We start from the raw sequence: 13,686 nt of genomic DNA, 5'->3' as shown, positions 1-13,686 counted from the left end.
CCCCTGCATGAATAGGCAAGTTTCTTATGAAAACGGAAGATAGTTGGCCACCCCTGAGATCTCAAATCACAAACACCTAATTAATAGGAACATATGAAGAAACCAGGCAGGTTGGTGCATGTCTATAATCCCAGCACTGGGGTGGACGAGGCAGGAGGACTGTGACTTCAAAGCCACCCTGAGCTACATCCTGACAAAATCTACATGAACAAACAATAAAAGAAGGGATCTTGAGGAATGTGGAAGGAGCCACAGACAGAGAAGAGCTGCTGACTTCTAAAACAGACTCAGAGACAAGTGTATATCCCTAGTAGTGGCTCCAATTAGTTCACAAATGCCTAAGGGTGCCACACTGTGTCCTGGGCAGTCCCAAGGCTGACAGAGCTTGCCTGAGCTGGTCTTCTCTGAGGCAAATTGGAAGAATCTGAAGCCTTGCTTTCTATACCCAAAACACACAGTGAGGAACTTGGCTGATGTGGCTGCTACATTTCAAATGAACGGCCGGCCCCCATTAGCCTTTCAAAGGTGTGCACGAATCCTTCAGAAACCTTCAGCTAGCCACCCTGTATCAGCCTGTATCACTCTGAAAACCATCTTTACTATCACTTCTTGCTTCCAACTTTGATCATCTCACCCACAGCTCACAGACTCAGAACTCAATGGCCCTGTCTCTTCCAATACAACAGTGATTAGTCCTACTCACAATCCCCCAAATGCTAGTTTCCTCGAGGGAGACTGGTACCTACAAGTTGGGACTGGTGTGAAAGCCACTTAGCATGGGAACAGGGCTGAGAAAGCCTTCCTTAAATGTCAGCCACATTGTCAAAAAGATGAGAGGTAGCAAGCAACAGTAAAGACTTGGGGAATCTAAATGACGGTGGGCTGACGGGTTAGGTTTCCAAGCCTAATTCGATAATTCTACAGTGAATCACCTCACACTGTACTCCATAAATGTGTATAATTATTCTTTTTCCATTACAAGTAAATAAATAAATAAAAAGTAGTAGCTAAGGTTGTGGTCCTAATGGATAGAGTAGAATGTGGCAGAGGTGGCTGCAGACCCTGACCCTGGTTGCCCTCTCTCTTTCCCATTATTTCCAGGAGTAAGAAATGTAGATGGTCAAGTCAGACTTAGCAGCTGCTGGATCATACTCCAGATCTACCCTGATTTCTGGAATATACCATTCCAAGAGTGACGCCCCCAGCCCAGAGGGGAAGCCAGCTCAGCAGACCATCCAGGTAAGAGGAGACCTTGGGAGAGGCCCCAGCCCTGTGACTGAGTTGCCACCGTTGCTAGAGTCTGTGATGTGCTCGTCTTTATTAAAACACAACAGAAAATGACTTTATCAATCACCTCCCAGGGAAGGGGGCCTGGCAGAACCCTCAGACTTCAGTGGTGCTGTTTTTGGAGCCTTGTCTTTTATGCGAACTATTTTTAGCATAAATAATGTGCTCTCCATGTATTGTCAAACTGACAGATGAGCATGTTCCTGGCACCCACAGACCACTCGTTCACTTGTACAAATGCTAGAGAGAACATTCAATAGGCTGCTGACGACTATGCTGCACCCCAAGAGCCATGGCCTCTGAACTTCTACGAGGGACCTCTGCCCTCAGAACTCAGCTCTAGGTGCCATGGCCTCTGAACTCTGCTGCAGGGATTGAGAGCCCCAACCTAGCTGGAAGAAGGAAACTCCAGGAACTCCGGATCACAATACAGTCAGCACAGTGTAGTATAGATTAAAGAGGACATCATGAATTCGCCCCTGACCTCATGGGTCTGTGAGACTCCATCACCCAGAGTTGGGTCCCCTCCTTGACCTCAGGCACTGGTCAAGGTTAGTTAGAGAGTCAACAACTCAGCTAAAGACTCAATTAGCCCATCTCTCAGATCCTGTTGAAATAAACGCTCTCTTTTCTTCTTTGATTAGTTGATGATATAGTTTCTGTCTTCTCTTCCCCTCTACTCATGATACTCAAATTATAGCACCAAGCAGGATATATATATATATATATATATATATATATATACATATATATATATATATTTATATATATATCTCCCAGAATGCTTCCCCCCACCCCCTCCCAACCAAGGCTCATTCTCCTCACTCCTTAGCGCTCTACTGGAATTACAGGAATGTCACCTCTGCAGCCTGGCTATACCTAGCCACCTAACCTAAGTAGAACCTTCTAGTATTCACACCCAGAGCACCCTGCAAAGCCCGATAGCAGTTTGCACTTGAATCTCCCTCACTAGCATGTGAGCTCCCCAAGAGCAGAGATACACTTGTTCTGTTCACCACTGGCTACCATCTCCCAGCACAGGTCAGCAGAGGCTCTGTTACAAAGCATGGATCCATGAAGTGACATTCACTGAGATGAATGAATGAATGAGTGAATGAGTGAGTGATGAATGAAAAGATAGTCTAAGCTAAAAGTCTCAATCTTTCCAGAATTCATCACATTGCTTAACCCATTCCATATCCACTTTTGCCATCTACAACAGAGGAAATGTTAGAATGTAATTATTTATCTTTTGGAATGACTGAGATAAAGCCCAAAGATGATTAGTGAGGACCTAAAACTGTCTCTTCAGACATTGAGGAATGCAAGCAGATCTAGGGAAGACTACCTTAGGTTTATTACATAGTCTGCTTTCAACCAGAGCTCTATAGACTATGCCCCTTACACACACACATACACACACACACACACACACACACACACACACACATGCAATACTGAGAACCCCTCCTAGTTGCCACAGGTCTGCCGACCTCATCTCTTCTGGGCTCCTTTTGAACTTCACTGTGTTACAATGGGGAATGGTCTCACTGTACTTCTGCACTGTAGTCCAGTAAAAGATGAACTCTGTGACCATAACTGGGCAGGGGGATAAGAAGCTCATCAAAGCTTGTTAGTTTATTTGCTAATCATCTGTATAGGAACAGAAAGGAAAAATTCATGTTCTCAATAACATAAAAGAATTTAAAATGTAGACCAAAAAAAAAAAAAAGAGTAGAAACTAGAGACAGTCCTTTTTGGCAACCTCTGTCAGCACAGATTCACATCTGGTCTTATTTTATTTATTCATTTGAATCAAAATGGGCCCCCGCTGTGTGCTAGACACAGATCTGGAGACTGGGTGGGGAAGGCAAAAAGAAGGTGGTGGGAACAGAGTAGGCAGGGCAAGAATCTGTCTGGAAGGGGCCTGGTCTGGTTACTGATACAATGCACATCAATGCTGCCACCCTCAGAGACAGGTCACAGAGAGAGCTAGGGAAGGCAGTGAATGTGTCTCACACTTAGTAGACGTCTCTAATTAATGTGCCTTCCATTGCGGGCACCCTGGAACATTCTTTTCTTCCTAAGGATGATAATCAGTCTGAAAATTACCAAACATGAGGTATAGCTGGGCATGAGGGCAGATGGAATGTCACAGGTGGAAAGAAAAAGGAGAAGAGACACAGGGACACACCTGCTAGAGAGGAGAGGGAGAAATCAGACCCAGAGAACTTCCTGGAAACTGTTTCTTGAACATCAGAGATGTCTAGAATAGGTTGGAATCGGAAGACCCCATCCTAAGATACAGGAGGTGGTATCAAACGCCCAGACATCTCTCAAGGCCCAAGGATGCAGCAAATAGTAACAGGAAGATATAGAAGACAGGCCAGAAGAGAAAAAGAGGGATATGGAGCCAGAGACATGGCATGGGAGTTCAGTGAAAGCCTTCGCTCTCACCATTACCAGGTATGACAATGGCTTCCTACATGTGAGCAAAATTTTACCCTCAGTTATGGACAGCACTGAGCAACTTTGATAGAGTTCACTATGGAGGACTGTAAAGGAAAGAAAAGGCTCTATATATTATTGTATTTATAACATCAGTAATCACAGCCCAGCAAGCAACATGGCTGTGGCATTTTATGGATTCCTCCTGCCTGCCTAAGTCCCGGATGGCCTTGAGGATCAAAGGATAGAATGTTGCGTACTCAAGGGGTTTGCTTCCCACTAGAATTGCCTCAGGGTTAGGAGACCCAACCCTGTCTACATGAACAGACTCTTACTTGACCTTGGCTCTGAAGAAGACACAGTAAAATAAAGCGCCTGCTTACCCCAGAGGGAGACACTCTCTCTGTCCTTTAAGGCTGTTTGCTAAGTAAATATCCCAGAAGAAATTATGTGGAACCAAGGTCCTCATTGCCTCTGCTTATAGGTGTACAGACATACAAAAATCTATGGAGTGATGTCTCACATATTCACTTGCCACAAAAAGAGAGGTCTACCTAACCCTGCTCCTTCTCTGGGTCAGCACAAGGATGGAGAAACTATGGATGCTGGGAGAGAATAGAGTCCAGGACTTGAGCAGGAAGAGTAGCAGAGTCACTGTCTCCTTTGAGTTCCCCTCTAGAGCATGGGTCAGCAGGATGCAAGAGCAAGGACCAGCAGAAGTAAATAGAATCCCTCACTTTCCCCAGAGAGCAAGATATTCTGGGATTTATTTTAGGATTGCCTAGAATCCAAAGCATGTTTAAAATCAGTCTACGGGCACTGAATGAGCACCTCCTTGGAGAGCCTGATCTCTTTGCATTCTGTCTTTGGCAAAGCTCACTCCCATTTCCCAAGCATTTCAGCTACCCAGAGAAACCCATAAGCATCCTGCCTTCCAGTCTCATGGGCAGCCAGAGAGGGAGGTGTAGCAAACGTGCTTGCTTCTTATGGAGAGTGAACGCTAGTGTCAAATATAGACTCCCTCTGCCACCTCTACCACCCCCCTCCCCTTTCTTTGAGACAGGGTTTCTCTGTATGGTCCTGGCTGTCCAGAAACTCGTTCTGTACACCAGGCTGATCTCAAACTCAGAGATCTACCAGTTCTTGCCTCCCAAATGCTGGAATTAAAGGTGTGTGCCATCAACTCCCCTGTAATAGTGTCAGATCTAGAGTTGTTTGGCTTCTCATCTAGGCAGTCCTTGGCCTAGATGGCAGCTAGGAAGCTGCAGTGATCCTCTCATCTGTCTGTCTTTTCCTTTGTGTCCTACCCAGAATCCAAATCCTGAGGCCACTCTTCTGATCTCTGGATCAGCCCAGCCCCCAGCCTTCTCTTCCTCACTGAGTTCACAGCAGAGAGTCTACAAGGCCCTAATCTCTCCCTCTCCCCCTCTCTCCCTAGCATCCCTTAAATAAACGTTATATGATCAGTTACAGCATTGCCCTATTTAATTGATTTATATGCACTTTAAAAAGCTTTACACTGCACGGCAAATACATCTATCATAATGCTTGATTGAACTGAAGAAAGGAGAAGGGAAAGAGGGGATTAAAATTTATCGAATGCTTACTATGTGCCAGGTAATGCACAAGGCACTTTATGTGCGTTACCGGCTTTAGTCTGCACCACAGTCCATAAGCAGGGTATTTCTCTCTCTCCATACAATACATGAAGACACTGAAACCAGCAGAGGTAACGGGACTCGGCCATGACAGAGCTACTAGTTCCAAGAAGGATTTACTAGTAGGCCATCTCTGAAGCCTCTGGAAGAAAGTCAACATAAGCCACAGTACTATAAAATGGGGTAGTACAAACAGAGGCTAAGGAGATAACTCCGGAGGCAAAGCACCTACTATACAAGCACGTGGACCTGAGTTTAGATCTCGAGCACCCACATAAAAGCTAGGTATGGTGATGGACACTTACAACCCCAGCACGGGGGGGGGGGGGGGGGCAGACACAGGCAAATCTCTGGACCTTGCTAGTTAGCCAGTCTAGCATAATGTCAAGGTACAGGTTTAATGAGAGACCTTCTTTCAAAATATACAGTAGAGATCACTAAAGGAAGATACCCAGCAGCATTGACCTCTGGCCTCCGCACATACACGCATCGCAGTAAACATACATGCACACACAGGAAAATGTACACACATATGCACTACAATCATATACTTATGTGTATATCACATGAACAAAAAAATCATGGTATGCATAAAGAAAGCACCTGGCATTAGTCAGGATTCTCTTGAACCACAGAACTTATGGGATGAATATGGAATTTATTGGAAAGACTTACAGGCTGCAGCTCAACTAATCCAACAATGTCTAGCTGTGGAAAGAAAGCCCAAGAATCTAGTAGTTGCTCAGTTTGTCTCCTGTATCTGCTGGAATCCCAAAGAAGTACCGGCCAATGGATGTGCTAGCAAAGTGGGGGCAAGCAGGCAGAGAGCGAACCCCTCCTTGCTCCATGTCTTTATATAGCTTCCAGCAGAAGGTGTGGCCCGGATTAAAAGCATATGTCTTCCCACCTCAAGACCTGGATTAGACCTACCTCAAAGGTCTGGGCTAGAAGTGGATTGACCCACTTCAAACCAAGCAGAGTATCTCCCACATACTCTCAGATATGGAGGTGTGTCCTCCATATCTGGACTGTGGTTCATTCTAGATATACTCAAGTTGAAAACCAAGAGTAGCCATCACACACACACACACACACACATCCCTTGTCAGAAAGTTTCATTGAGGATGAAGATGTGACTCTCGATGATTCCTCAGACCACATATGTGCCTGTGACTGAATGCTCCTGACTACACCATTTGACCATGAAGGGACATGGACGAAGCAGGGGAATGAATTATAAACATTTTCAAATCATGAGAGTTTTCTCTCTAAAATGGTAACGCTTTCACAAAATGTTAGCTATCAAAACCAAAGCAAAATCTTGGGGCTCAGGAGATGGCTCAGTGTTTACTGTGAAAGCAAGAGACCTGAGTTCAAATCCCCAGCACCCACTTTTTACAAAACTGGGCATAGCTACTTATGCCTCACACACACCCCTGCACTGGAATGCTGAGACAAGAGAATCCTGGGATAAAAACTTATGCCTCAAACTGGAGAGCAAAGGCAAGAGGATTTAGGAGATAGCTGGTAGTCAGCCTAGCCGAAATGCTAAGGTTCAGGTTCAGTAAAAAGACCTTGTCTCAAAAATAAAGTGAAGAGTAATAGAAGATGGCTCCTGATCCTCTCCTCTCCTCTCCATCTGTGTGTGCATAGGCATACACATCAGTGCATACACACACATACACTACATAACTACACATACACACATACTACACACAAACACATATACACACTACACACTTATATCTACAAACACACATACACAAACACACATGCTATATACATATACACTACACATGAACACATGCACATACATACATACATGCTACACACATACAAACATATACACATACTATATACACACATACAAACACAGACATATATACATACTACACACAAACACTTACACACATACAAAACCATATATACACAAACACACACACACACAGAGAAATATACACATTCCAACCTCCTAAACAATTTATATCCAACACAGCTGTGGAAAGGTAGAGAAAACTTTTTGCTCTGTTTATGAAAGACAGTTTGCACAGTGTGAGTACAATCAACAGCTACCTGACACCCCTCAAAGTTGGCATTCTAGAGCTGGAGAGACACACCATGACTGTAGTAGACAGCTAGGCAGGGAACCAGGGGGTAAATGAGCAGGGGACCCAGCACTGGGCAAGCCCAGAGAGGGGGCAACACTGACAACGCAGAGTGGCCTCCATTCATGACACAGGGATAGTACCACAAATTCTGCCTCAGGGAACCTAAGGCCAAACAATGGTTGATACATACTTGGCCCTTGTACCACACTGCAGATTACAAAGACAAAATATACCACTGAGGAAATCAGATGGTGTGGCTTTTTTTTTTTTCTTTAACAGTGATGTTACTCACCTCTGCAACCGATTGCTTAATTTAAAGATAATTTTTTTTAAAAAAAGAATATAAAAGCAACTTAAGGGAGGAGGAATTGATTTTGACTCACAGGTAGCAGTCCACTCTGGTGAAGAAGGCGTGGCAGAAGGAGTGACTCACAGTTGCGGCTGGAGCCCGAGGCTACCCCTTCATAGCTCAGTGGACAAGAAAGTAGAGAAAATAAAGCAAAAAGGGATCCATAAACTTCAAGATCCACTCCCCAGTGGCCTACTTCCTGCAGGTAGGCCCCTCCTCTGACAGGTGAGCCAGAGGAGGCCATTTTGTATTCAAACATAATGGCTCTCTCCTAACACACCTGTGAGACTCTGCCTTGGAGTGTCTCTGCTTCTGACTGGAATCCTTGCCCTGCAAATAGAGGGACCTTTCTTCAATTCAGATTCACTCTGGGTTTTCAAGAAACAGTACTGCCCCTGGGATCATAGAATCTTGTCCATGGATAGGCCTGCAAGTGAGATGATCAAATGCCTAAGGTATAAGAAAAACCTGTGTGGGCATCTGTTCTTCTTCTCAGGGGATACTTTGCTGTCACCCTGACTGTTAGACCTATGATATAGGAGAGGAACTATGTTAGCTTGCTTTCTGTCCCTATGTAAAGCAAGCTGAAGAGAAAAGGTTTATTTCATCTAACACTTCTGGGTCACAGGCTGTCATTGCGAGAAGTCAGAACAGAAACCTGGAGACAGGAACCATAAAGGAAAGCTGTTTACAGGCTTGCTTCTCCTGGTGCATGCTCACCCTGTTTTCTTTATATAACCCAGGAACACTTGCCCAGAGCTGGCTCCTCCCACATCAATCAACAATCAAGAAAATGAGCCAGCCCAACAGAGGAAATTCCTAAATGAAGACTCCCCCAGATAACGCTGGGTCTTGTCATGGTGGCAGTTGAAGCTAAGCAGGAAGAGAGGGCTTCTGACTCTCTTCCTGAAGAAGGCTTTCTGTATCAGGAAGAATCAAAAACAACATTAGCGTGACAACATAAGGGTAACTCTTTGGTGCAGATGTGTCTACAACTTCCGGTGGTAGGAACCCAAAATGGAGCAAATGTGAAATCAGCCACACAGAACTGGCACCCTCACTCTCATGAGCTTTCATTTATTTAATTTACCCCAGAAAGAATTAACCTGTTTTCAAGTCAACAGAAGGAAAGTCCTCTGTGATTTCCCATTAGACTGTCAGACAGGTTTCACTAAAGAGTTCCCTAAAGCAATGAGTTTTTACTTTCCTGAGATGATCAGAGCATTCAGTCCTCAATGTGCAAGAAGTGTCCACCTCCCTGCTTGGCACCATTTTGTCAAGTGCGAGTGTCAAATTCTTTACAGCTTCAAATTAGCAACGCCGAGCTGCAACTCCAGTGTTTGTTTGTTTAAAAAAAAAAAAAAAAACCAGCCGAGATTTTTCTTTGTGTTTGTTTAAGCTTCATTTAATTCGGGCTCCAATCTGCCCGTCTTTGATTGCATTTCCAAATCCTAAAGAAAAAATGATAACTCTTTCTGCCAATTGTAACAAACCACTGGTGTCGTTTATTGCTTTGGGGGAAGAAGAAAGAAAAAAAAAACAAGAGGAAGGAAAAAAAGACAGAGAAAGAAAAAGAAAATCCTTTAATACTCAGCTGACAGCTTTATCCAAAAGCCGGGAGAAAACCCTGCCTTTTCAAAACCACCCGATACATTTGTAACAACCTCTTTACTGAGTGCACTGCCTTCTTTATTGTTCTTCATAAACAGCCTATTGGAGCTCTCTAGCTTGCAATGTGAAAAATGAAAGAATTTCCTCCCATCTGTGCCTCTCTTATCTCATAATTGTTCTGTTCTGAGGGGCAGGGAGACCTGTACAAATGTGTCTGCTGTTTTATTTTGTCCTCACTAAGCCCCTTCAGCCTTTTCTCTGGGGCTTTGGCTCCTTTGGTTCAGGTTATGCCCGAATCCGAATCTCTTGCTTACTGTTCTCCACGTCACAGCCCACTCAGCTATTAGAGATTTCATTTCAGAGTTAGAGGCGAGGGCATTGGAAAGGCCACACACCCCGCCTGTCTGTGATAGGTGGGACGAAGGTAGGCATGTTTACATGGTGTCCACCTCACATCACAAATGCCCTAGTTTGGGCATGCCAGGTCTCACCTACCATCACGGTGAGCATGAAGCCTTTCCCTTCTCTGCTCTCTCAGGAGACTGAACCAACTAAGTGTCTCTGTGCTTTGTTGCACCTTCAAAGAACCCTCATTTCTCTGAATTCCACTCATTCAGTCTTTCTTTAAACCTGATGTCTTCCCGGCATAGCCATTGTCAGGAGCAGACAGGACTGAGAGACTAGAAGTGGCTCAGTGGGAAGAGGTGGAATCTTGTAAATGTGGTGAACAATGCATACTTCAGGAAAAGGTCATGGAAGGAGTTCTACATGGAAAAAAAAATGGAAACCATTTCCTAAATCTCGATGGCATGAAACAAAGCAATTATCCCTGCCTGACACCCTTAAAACAGAGGTCTAGGCAATGCAGTCCATGCAAAAGATATTATAGCATACCCATCAGTTATCTTTTCTATGATAATCTTGTCTATCAGATAATCCCCAGGTCTTGGAGCCTTACAGCAGAAAACTTTCTTTTCATTTATGAGTTTGCACGGTTTCTGGGGTTGGCCCCACCAGGTTGAGCTTGAGTTGGGTCCATTGCTTGTGTGTCTCTTCCTTCTGCAACTCTGGCTTATCCAGATTGTCTCCTGCTGACTGGAGAAGCACGAGAATGCAGACCCCAGCAGTCCAAGCCTACGCATGCTCCTCCATACACTGCTCTCATGGTGACAGGGATGCTTCATCCTGGGAAGGAAGAAACGGGAAACTCTAAGTGGTTTTTTACTCAATAATAATCCAGTCCGTAACTAGGGTAATTGACCAGCTGTGTATACAAAAGGATCTGAGTTTGGATCCTAGCACCCATGCAAGAGGCCAGGCAGGATGGCACGCATCTGCAGTGACAGCTATGGGGAAGCAAAGTCAGGAAGATCCCAGAGTTCACTAGCTGCCAAGTGTAGTTTAACACAGTGATCTCCAGCTCCCAGTGATAGACCCACCTCAAAACACAATGTAGAGAATTCCTAAGAAACAGCATCTGAGGTTGACCTCTGGACCCCATCTATACATGCACACATGTGTGTACACACACATACATACATACACACACACACGAACACACATATATACAAAATACTTAATGACCCCGTCTGCTAAAGTTGCCAGAGGTATGTGGCAGAGGAGGGTCTAAAAGACATGAAATAATAAATCTATGAAGTGGGACTCTCTGATCTTCCTACTTTCCCCTGCTGATTGAAACTACCCTCCAAAGACATTTTAGAATCATTTTTGGATGTGCAGACATTTCAATCTGATAGTAGCTTCAAAGGTCATCTAGCCCATTGTCTCCCAAAAGAAAATTTCTAGTATCATCTCCACTAATGAGATCACTTCCTTTAATGCCTGCTACACACACACACACACACACACACACACACACACACCTCTTTCTACAATAGGGCAATGCTCCAGCATCCATGGGCAGCTGTTAGGGATCCCAAGCCTTCTGTCTAGTTACCCTTGCCAACTGGACACAGCCTAGACTCATCTAAGAGGAAAGCATAAATCAGATTGGCTTGTGAGCATATCTTTGGGGAGTTGTCTTGACTGTTAATTGATGTAGGAGGGCCCAACCCACAGTGGCTGATATCATCCCTGGACAGGTAGTACTGAGCTATACAACAAAGCTAGCTAATCATGAGCATGTGAGCGAGCCAGCAAGCTGAGTCCCTCTATGGCTTCTGCTCCAAGTTCCTGTTCCGATGACCTAGAGTGTAAGACAAATAAATCCTTTCTTCCCCTAATGTCAGTATTTTATTACAGCAACAAAAGGACTCGAACACCTTCCCCTCTCAAGTAAAACATGTAATGCCAAGATATGTGTCCTTAAAGCTCTGGTTTCCAGTCACCATGTTTCCTACACATGTACAATGTTGCTATTATGCTACTATACTAAGAGCCTATGTCTGGGCCCAGTGCTCCAAAACAGCTTTCAGAAAGTAACAGGTTATGGTTTTCTTGAGTTGAGGCTAAGTCACTTAGAGTACAGAACATTCTTATATATGTTGCTCAACTATTTGTCTGCTGACTAAACTATTGCATACTTTGCAATAGTTAGGGGAATACAATAGATATAGACATATAAATACAGATGATAAAGATATGGATTAGATAGATGCAGATACAGAGATGATAGATAGATAGATAGATAGATAGATAGATAGATAGATAGATACTAGGTGATAGACAGATAGATGGATGATAGATATCTTCCCTAATAATTCTCTTTTGTTGTTGTTGTTGTTGTTGGACTATGGCCTGCCTCAAGAATCAAGTAACTTTGGGAAGTGGCTATCATATTCAGGAGCCACACCGAGGGACAATCACAGCTTTTGCAGAGGTGGGGGATTGTCCTGTATAGTGGGACAGTACTGTCACTCTGTTTCTTTTTTTGGCTCCTCTCCTGCCCAGCCCAGAGTGGCTCTGTCATAGCCCCATGTCACATCATTCCCTTCCTGTCATTTTGATTAGGAGTCATCACTCCAGCCTATCACTCCCTTCCTGACCTTAGTTCAAAGATGCACCGACTTCTGAGAATCAAACCCAAACTACTGAGGTATTCCTTCCATTGATCAGCTCTACCATATTACATTCTTCAAAGGAGAGAAACAAGTTCTCTCTCTCTCTCTCTCTCTCTCTCTCTCTCTCTCTCTCTCTGTGTATCTGTGTGGTGTATAGTAGATATATAATATAGTAAAAATATTTTATATGGCAATTATAACCAAATATATAAATATATATTTATTTGCATATATGCAAATATATGTCACATGTGTATGTTACACAGAGTGAGTGACAGGTATTTTTTTTCTAACCTTCCATTTTGAGTGCATCTCTCCACTTCCACAATGGTGGGCACCTTCTGTACTGGGCACAGCATAGAGTCTATATGCCACTTTCGCAATCATGGCACCTTCTGTACTGGGCACAGCATAGTGTCTATATGCCAAGGACTGTGTGGCTCAGATCACTGACTTGATGGGCTTTATTCTATGTTTTTCTGTATATCTGTTTTCTCATTCTTTGAGTGATCATATAGTGACAGTGTATCAAAAAGAGAAAGAAGGGACAGCAGAGAAGCTGACCTTCTTGGCCTGGAGTGAACTCCGCACCCAGCACCCTGAGCTTCTGCCACTGAACAAGGCTCTTTTGTGAGAACCAACCTCCAGCCTTTTTGCTGTTGTACCAGAGCCTTGGCTTCCTGCTCCATCATTCTCCACTGATCTCAAAACGCCCGTTCATTGCTCACACGATGCCCCTCCTCTCTTAGCCTCTGAGAACTCCCAGAGCTGGGGTTGGACAGCTGTGCAGAGTCTCATGTTCTCGGAGAGGCAATGGAGCTCCAGGTTCAGCCAGCAGTGGAGAGACAGCAAAAGGGCTGCATGGAATCTCTGCTCCATGCGTTGATGCTGTTAATAAATAAGGCTTTTTCTCTAAAGACCTGAAATCTGTCTGCTCATTCCAACACACAAAATTATTCATTTAAGAAATCCTCATTGACACGAAGTAGGTAGGGACTTACTAATCATTGACCCCATTTTGCAGACTGAAAAACCCGAGACCTAGAAGGGAACTGGAGTGTGTAAGCACTGGCAGTGCGGGTGTTTTGCATACCTGGACAGCATCCTACTTAGGGAGAGGGCAGTCACAGCACCCATGCTAGCATGCTAAAAGAGGAGCCGGAGCTCCTCTGGGTCCCCAGGGATCTGTACTGAATCTCTAGGGA

General features: G+C 44.3%; 1 long non-coding RNA gene across 1 annotated transcript in view; it reads right to left on the bottom strand.

Annotated features, from left to right (window-relative positions):
- Positions 1 to 9,415: 9,415 nt before the first annotated feature.
- Positions 9,416 to 13,686, bottom strand: part of 2810032G03Rik (RIKEN cDNA 2810032G03 gene) — a 40,413-nt gene continuing 36,142 nt past the window's right edge. The window contains exon 2 of the long non-coding RNA NR_015579.2: positions 9,416 to 10,646. This is a non-coding gene — a long non-coding RNA (RIKEN cDNA 2810032G03 gene). The remainder of the gene's footprint in view (positions 10,647 to 13,686) is intronic.

The sequence above is a fragment of the Mus musculus genome, chromosome 12, assembly GCF_000001635.26.
Source record: "Mus musculus strain C57BL/6J chromosome 12, GRCm38.p6 C57BL/6J".
Taxonomy (NCBI): Eukaryota; Metazoa; Chordata; class Mammalia; order Rodentia; family Muridae; genus Mus; species Mus musculus.
This window is presented reverse-complemented; position numbering and strand designations above follow the sequence as displayed.